The sequence below is a fragment of the Lemur catta genome, chromosome 4 (genome assembly GCF_020740605.2).
Source record: "Lemur catta isolate mLemCat1 chromosome 4, mLemCat1.pri, whole genome shotgun sequence".
NCBI classification, from domain to species: Eukaryota; Metazoa; Chordata; class Mammalia; order Primates; family Lemuridae; genus Lemur; species Lemur catta.
In genome coordinates, this window is record NC_059131.1 from 109,056,702 (window position 1) to 109,065,769 (window position 9,068).

The 9,068-nt window shown below is 31.6% G+C and overlaps 1 pseudogene; it reads left to right on the forward strand.

The window, feature by feature from the left end:
- Positions 1 to 4,480: 4,480 nt before the first annotated feature.
- On the forward strand, positions 4,481 to 4,907 carry LOC123636533 (annotated as a pseudogene).
- The last annotated feature ends 4,161 nt before the right edge of the window (positions 4,908 to 9,068 follow it).

Consider the following 9,068-nt stretch of genomic DNA (forward strand, 5'->3'; position numbering starts at 1 on the left):
ATATCCATGATTTATTCTGCTTCTGCCACACTAATTTCTTTGCTGTTCTTTAAAATTACCAGATTCCGCCAATCCATGAGCATAGTAAGGTTTTCCATCTGTTTACATCTTCTACAATTTCTTTTCTCAGTGTTTCAGTTGTCCCTATATAGGTCTCTCACCTCCTTCATTAAATAAATTCCCAAATATTTAATTTTCTTTGATGCTACTGTGAAAGGTGTTGCATCTTTGATTTAATTTTTGGTTTGACTGTTATTGGCATATATGAATGCCACTGACTTGTGTGCATTGATTTTGTATCCGGAGACCTTACTGAACTCATTTATCAATTCCAGGAATCTCTTGGTTGAATCCTTGGGATTTTCTAGGTATAATATCATATTTTCAGCAAAGTGTGAGAATGTGATCCCTTCTGCCCCCATTTGGACACCTTTAAGTTCCCTCTCTTGTCTAACTACTCTGGCAAGGACTTCCAGCACTATGTTGAATAGAAGTAGAGATAGTGGGTAACCTTGTCTGGTTCCAGTTCTAAGCAGGAATGCTTTCAATTTTTCCCCATTCAGTATGATACTGGTTGTGGGTTTATCAGATATGGCTTTAATAATTTTTAGGTATGACCCATCTATGCCTATTTTGTTAAGAGTTTTTATCGTAAAAGTGTGCTGGATTTTGTCAAATGTTTTTTTCTGTGTCTATTGAGAGAATCATATGGACTTTGTTCTCGCTTTTATTTATGTGGTGTATTATATTTATAGATTCGCATATGTTGACCCATCCTTGCGTGTCTGAGATAAAGCCCACCTGGTCATGATGAATTATTTTTTTTGATGTGCTGTTGGATTCAGTTTGCTAAGAATTTGTTGAGGATTTTTGCATCTATATTCATAAGGGATATTGGTCTGTAGTTTTCTTTTTTTTCTGTTGTGTCCTTTCCTGGCTTTGGTATCAAGGTGATATTGGCTTCATAGAATGAGTTCAGGAGGATACCATCCTTCTCAATCTTGTGGAATAATTTCTGCAGTTCTTCTTTGTAAATTTGGTAAAATTCAGGCGTAAACCTATCTGATCAGGGACTTTTTTTGTTGGAAGATTTTTGATTTCTGCTTCAATTTCTGTGCTTGATATTGCTCTGTTCAGGAATTCTATTTCTTCCTGATTGAGCCTAGGGAATTTGTGTGTTTCTGAGAATCTGTCCATTTCCTCCACATTATGTAGTTTTGGGGCATGTAGATTTTTATAGTAGTCAAAGATAATGTTTTGTATTTCTGTGATGTCTGTAGTGACTCTCCTTTTTCATTTCTAATTGAGCTTATTAGAGTCCTTTCCTTTGTAGTTCTTGTCAATCTAGCAAGAAGGCTGTCAATTTTGTGTATCTTTTCCTCCTCACCAGAATTTAAAACTTTTGAATGCTATCTATTTTTTTTTAAACCCAGGAAAATTGCAAGGATGTTGACTATTGCTCTTTGTCTCCATTTGGGATGTACAACTGAATGCATTCAGTTAAAGCCAAGAAAAAAATTTCTACATATATTGGCATATCAAAGAAAATTATCTCCTTTTGATGATTGTATGCTTAAATACCTAAAAAATCTAAAAACCTATAAAAAGACATCATGACCATTAAGAAAATTTTTCAAGGGACTGGGTATAAAATAAATAAAAATAAATTAATAGCTAATAGCACAATTCACACATTTTATTTATAGAGCAAATATTAACAGATGGCTCATACTAGGCCAACTACTTCCCTAGGGGCTTACAAAACATCAGTGAACAAAATATACCAAGATCTGAGCTCTTTGAAGCTTACATTTGAGTAGGGAATCAATACAAATAATAAACAGATAAATTACAACATATGTGAGAAAGTGATAAATATCACTTAAAAAGGAAATTTAGAGGTAGATTAGGGTCAATGGGATTTAATACATTATTACAACCAGAAGTATAATAGTATCACTTTCCTACAATTCATCCTCTGCATTCAGATAGTAAGAGTCGTTTCTAAAATCAAATTTGTGATAGTATCTTATCATTAGTAGTTGTATTTTATCATTAAATATCTTGATATTTTAGTCTCTCTGAAAAAGTGATGGGGGAGTTATGGTAGATGGAGAAAATTGCTGAAAACAGCTCATGATCAGAACAGACCCCTAAAGTATGATCTGTATATCCATCTGATTTCTGTTATTTGCCATTAAATACAATGTTATTTAATCTGCTCATTAGGATTATATCTCATAATACCAAAATTAAAATGGAAAATATATTCAATGTAAATGCAATATAAATGAAAGTTTTGTTCCTTAGATTTTGATCTCAGGGACACATGAATATCACAGTTTAAGACTAGCCAACAACAAATTTTGTTCCCATCAAGGTTACATTATTTGTGCTTTTGTTGCTACTAACCAGAGAGAAATTTTATTAGTGATTCTGAACATGATGTTAGGTAGATAATTATGTATTACCAGGAGAAATGTTCAAATAACTGAGTAATGGGATTGTATGTATGTCAAGTTATTTTATAATCACTTTAAGTAATTCTCATTAAAATAAGCTTTAAAAAAATAAATAAAATAAAATTTTGTTATGTCAATAATTTGCTCAAAACCCTTCCTCAATGCTCAAGTTATTAGCATAACAAAAATGGTATCTCATGATTTTGTTTCACCATACGTGTTAGAGTCATTTCCAGCTACTATCCACTTTGAAATAGTGAAATGCTTCTTTCTCTTTTAAAAATATTCTGCCACCTTTAAGACTAGATAGTTTAGATTTAACCTACAAGACTCTGCTGAATTTTATTACTATTATGAAATGTTCCGTGAACTACCCCAGATAAAATTAATCAATCTCTATTTCATCTGTGATATGAATGTATATATATTTTCACTTACTTCACTCCCCAGTAATAATTTATTAACATGACATATAATTATGATATTAAAATTATTATATACATGTGATGAGATCTCCCCTTCTAGTCCTATTTTCCAGGACTGGGACATTGTCATTTTTGTCATTTTATATCTCATGGTAATAGAACACTTTGCTATATTGCAAATATTTAATAAATGTTTGAATAAATGATAAATTTAAAAATAGGAAAAAATAATTTTGCGCATATACTATGAGAACTACATTTAAAGGATTGTCTGCATTTATTCAGAGAACACAAAGAATATACTAGGAATGAAAAATAAAAAGGGGAAATGATATCATTGAATCAATTAGGAACAACTTTTCTATTTGAAATGTGTGCCCCTTAACACAGTACGGTACCTAGTGCCAAATAAATATTTTTTAAATGAAATAAGTAGATAGTGTAGATGTTTATAAATAGTTTACAGGGCTGTAGAAAGTGTAGCGTTAGCAAGTAGGAAAGATTTCAGACCAGAAGCTCATATTTATACCATAGATTTCCAATAGTGTATAATATTTATTAATGTAAAATACAGATGCTCTTAAATTTTAATGAGATGTTGACAATAGAAGCTGATTAATTATCCCAATCTACATAATATATGTAATTACTTGCATAGAAACCAATAGGTTTGATTTCATTAAAAATAAAATCTGGATGTGTGATGCGAAAAATGACAGAATGAAGTATCAATATCTAAACAAACTTAAAACTCATGTAGACATTGGAGAAAGTACCCTTATTTTTTCTAGACTATGAGTATTTTTTATTGTTGAGTATTCTTGTGTTAATATCAAATTTCAGATGCCTATAAATAATTTAAGGTTGTACCTTAGCCCATTTTTAACTTAAAATTAGGCAAACAGATATAGCACAAAGGAGTATAGCATATTTGTTTTCTTCTAATTATACTTGGACTTTTTACTATTTGTTTATGAGATTATAAATATTCATTAAGTATTAAATATTTTACTGTAAATGATATGTTATATTTTCTATGTGGAATTACAAAATATGTAAACTCTCTCAATAAGAAATTATTTAGGGTTACTATCATCGGATACATAGCAGTATCTCTGGTTATATTATTTGATAGTTACAATGTGTCTTAAGTTTCCCAAGAAGATTTTGATTTAAAGTATTCTCTTAGGGGAATTGCCTTCAAAATCAATCTATTTTGATAACAATCATTGGTGGATCTGACATTTGTGCTAAAATTAGTAGCCAGTTTTATGATTTTATCTAGCTAAATCAAAGTTATAAGGAATAGAAAAGAGCCATCAACAACCAAAAATAATTTTAACCATAGGGCACAGGAAACTTTGGAAGCGATTAATATGTTTATTACCTTTATGATGGTGATTATTTCATGGGTGTATGCACATGTTCAAACTCATCAAATTATATACATTTAATATGTATAGCTTTTTGTTTATCAATTATATCTTAGTTAAATTATTAACAAACTAATTTGGCACCAACAGGGAAGAGTCCCAGAAGGGACCATTCCGAACAATTTGGAAAGAAAGGACGAGGAGGAATAAGGAAGGAATCATGGCAGCTGTGGTTGCTGTGTGCAGTGGTCTAGAGAGGAAAAAGCTGGCACACTTGGTAAGGGCTGCTCTCTGTTTCGCACATCCGGGCACTCACGCAGTGCTGTGAGCAGAGGTTCACTAAACAGGTGACCAGCAATGAGGACCTGCCTGTTCCAATGGAAAATCCATACAAGGAGCCTCTTAAGAAATGTATCTTGTGAGGAAAACGTGTATATTATAAGAATGTACAGCTTTTGTCCCAGTTTATTTCTTCATTCCCTGGATGCATTTATGGAAGGAACATAACACATATTTGTGGGAAGCAACAGAAAGAAATCACAAAAGTGATTAAGAGAGCTCAAGTAATGGGGTTTATGGCAGTTACATACAAGGATCCTGCATAGATCAAAGACCCTAAAATTTGCAACATCAAATATCGGGAATAAATTACATGATGTTACCACCAATAAACTTATTTTACAGTAAACAGAAAGTAACTTGGGGAAAATGAGTTCTAATTTAAGTAAATAAATGAATATAAAGCTAAAACATATAAAACTATTATCAATTCTAAAGAATTAAAGGGGAAAAACTGACATAGTCCTCCATGATTCTTTTTCTAAATAAAAAATGTTGAACACTGTATATGTTAAACACTGGCTGTGATAGATTACTTTTATTTATCTTATATTATGACTCTTCATGTGCATATTTTATTTTTTCATGGTACTTTGGAGCAATTATCTAATATAGTCTTTGATAACATAACTAGCCTTGTCAGAAGACAAAGTAGCTGGGTGTCGATTTAATACGTGGAGGAGTTTCTCAGATTCCACCATCTATCAATTCATTTACATTTGTTATTTAAGTCAGAGATGCTTTCCTTGTCTAATAAACAGCAAATATTTTGGAAGAGGATCTACTTAGCACATAATTTTATAAAATAATTTCTTGATAGCTATCCATGATCAAAGCACAAAAATAGTAGATATAGATTAGGTTCTTGGAAGAGGAATTAACTGCCTTATGGGTGTAAAGAAGGTATTACCCTGGAAAATCAAGAAGTTTCTGCCACAGAGACAATGCATGTTTTCACTCTCCAAACCTGCTTTCCTTCTCCAGCGTCTATTATGTTTAGAGGAGCCGTGTTTCTAATTCTAGGTATAGAATGTAGGCAGAGTGAAGCATCCCCTCTCAGGCTTTCAGTATGTTTGCAAATAACCGTTAGTTAAATATTGAACTTTATCTTCACTTTGTCTATCAAGTGGGGGAAAAAATCAGATTTCATGACTTCTTTTTTCCTTCCTTCTGCCCTCCTGCCTCTCTTTCCCTCTCCTTTTCCCCTCTTGTTTCCTTCCTGTTTCTTTAATTAGATCCTCCTCCTCCTCCTCCTCCTGCTCCTTCCTCCTCTTCATCACTTCTTTCCCTCTCTCATTTTGTTTATTTTATTAATATTTTAGATTTCGAGATGATCATCAAAAATCAAAGATTTCTAGTTGGCCAAGTGGTTGTCTCCACACAACATATGTATATCTAGATACCTCCATGGTAGGATAATCTATTTGAAATTGTAGGGGAAAAGAAATATATTTCCTTACCCATCTCTAGGTTTATGGCTGAGATTCCTGTAACAAAAGATGGATTAACAAGAGAAAAGTGTACAAATTAATTTAAGTTTTATATAACATGGGAGTTTTTAGAAATGTAGACCCAAATAAACAGGTAAATATGTGCATTTTTAAGTTTAAGTGTGGTCAGTCACAGAGAAATATAACTGGAGGACAAAAGGGTATGACCTAATGATTATGACCAGGGGTAACTTAGCAAGGTCTGTTTGTTCAGATCCTTTTCTGTGTCCCTGTGTCTTCAGAGGTTAAGGATGTTCCTTTCCTCTATAGGGAGAGAGGCCACCTCTCAAATGAAAGTCTTATGACTTGCTTTAGGGGAATATCAGAAAATCTTTCCTAGGTTTTATGACCTGCTTCAGAGGAGGGGAGGTTGAAAGTTAAAGTGTGATCTTGTTTCTGCTCTTTCCTCAAATGCCAAGTTGCCATATTTTAGGATAGCATGTCCTGAACTTCATCATAATGTTGCAAGTTTATGGAAACTAGGAGTCATTAAATGTGAAATGTATATTTTTCTGAATATTTAAGAAATAGAATATTTAATTTTTTGTTTCTAGAAGTATAACTTGGAGAAAATCTATTTATTTTACATTGAGTACCATTATAACTTGGAGAAAATTCATTTATTTTACATTGAGTGCCATACTATAGATTCCAAGTCTGCCATAATTTTTGTCAAGCAAATAATATTTGCAAATTAATTTATATGACATATATTATAAATAAATAAACTTAAGTGACATAATTATTTTTTTTCAGGTGATCTAGCTTGGTTTTTTTTCTTTTTTTATTATTATTTCAGCAAATTGTGGGGGTACAAAAGTTTAGGTTACGTATATTGCCCTTGGCCCCCCAGCCCCGTGAGTCAGAGCTTCAAAAGTATCCATGCCCTAGACAGTGTGCATCTTTATTAAAACATAAGAAGTGACAATACTTAAGCAAATTCAAAAATATAACTGTGAAAATTAGAACTCTTTGATTATGGTGGAGACAAATTTTAGTATTTCTAAATTGATTTCATTTGTCCCTTTTAATTTGTTTTGAATTAATTATAGTATGCAAATGTATGGAAAATTTTCTGAAACATGAAAGCCAATAACAGCCTCACTGCTTTAATATTCTTTTTTCAATTTTAAAGTGAGATAATTATATCATTCTCTGAAATGATGGCTTAGGAAATCAATTTTATCTTATTTTCTTGGGGAAGCTGAAATGGGGAAAAATTACTTTCTAATAGAAATTATTCAGAAATTCATCTAGTAGAGTGTATTGTATCACATTTATAGCCCCCTACTTTATTTAGGCCATGTGAAACTTTCCCTATATTCTGTAAAATATTTTGTACAGTTTAACTTGTGTGACTTGTAATTAATCTCAGTATAGCAGAGCAGCATGAAAAATTTTATGAGCTTTAAGAATTTTTTTTCCAATTTTTCTTTCAATATGTAGTCTGAAGATGTCATAAGAATACTAGTTTTCCTAAAATTGTAATACAATGTACTTTCAATTCCTTTCACATTATTAGCAAGTTGCTTTTCTGTAGGTTTCTTTCCAAGTTATTATTATAGTGAAAAGATCATTTTATCTGACAGTAAACTATATTTTTATTGCTATCTTCAGTTGTATTCTACTGCCTTATTGGATATTTCCACCTGCTTCTTTACTGGTCCCTCAAACTCAGCAGGTTTCAAAATTTTATTCTCTATTATTCCCGTGGATTAGACAAATCACTTCTCTGAGCCTTGGTTTCTTAATATATGGAATAAATAAATTGCCCTAGCTGATTTTTAAGCTTTCTCCTAGTCCTTAGATTATATGAGGTTTTATTTTGTTTTTAGTCTGTTCTCCCAAAGATAAGTTCCTTAATATTTTCTTCTTTAAATGACACAAAAATTTATCCAGGTATTCACATTTGAATTTTAAAATTTTATCCTTTTCTTTATTGGTATCCCTTTACAAAAATCCTATATGTTTTGTTTCATTTAATCTGTTCCTTTCTCCTCTATTCTATTCTCATTTTTGTCATGTCAGTTTAGATCCTCATTAATTTGATCCTGAATTACTGGCATGGCTTTCTCATTATACTATTTTGTAGGCTCTTCCTCCTTCTTACTAATCTGCCAGAACAGCTCTGGTCATACTCAAATGAATTCAATGACCGCCCCCTACCTTATCAAATTAACTATAAACATAACATTCAAGATTTCTACAAGTATCTCCAACACTTTCCCTACTGCTTATCACAAAACTACAGAAAACTGCTCTAATTGAACTGAAAAATAAGCTTTTCTTAAAGAAAACGTTTTTTGGTCCCATTATTTTTCTTGATGTTTCTTAGTTTTATTTAGTTTGGTTTGGTCTTTATCTCTAGAAATTCCATGTGTGTGTTATATACTTTTCTTTTATTTAGAATTTATTTTTTTCATCAAAGGGCATGTTTTTTATAAAAGCGCTATCCAGTTGCCATGGCAATTTTTTCATCAAATGTAGAATCTGAGAGGAACCTAGGACCAACTCACTATTTTTTTTGAACAAGAAAACAGTACCAAATGGTTCAATGATTCTACAAGGTCATCATTTACTTGGTGGAAAACTTGCAGCTAAAACACATAACCTACCTCACAATACAGAGAAGTATTAAAGTGTTGATTTATTTTATTGTGGTGTACTATAGTGTTAATACTTCCCACATTTATTATTGTAGTTATTTGTCTTTCTTGAATTATGGTATTTGTATATATATCATTTTCTTCTAACAGGTTATCATCTTCTTAATTGCAGAGAATATGTCTCATCTATCCTTATTGCTCTTTTAAGTGGAAAAATATATGTAAAATACCTTCAGATCATAAAGTCATGACAAAAGATTTCAGTTAATTGCAACACTCGTGGAATCATTGATGATATCTATATCTGTATTTGTATTTATATGTCTATACCTATACTTAAACCTATGTTTAGATCTATTTCTACAAATAGTCA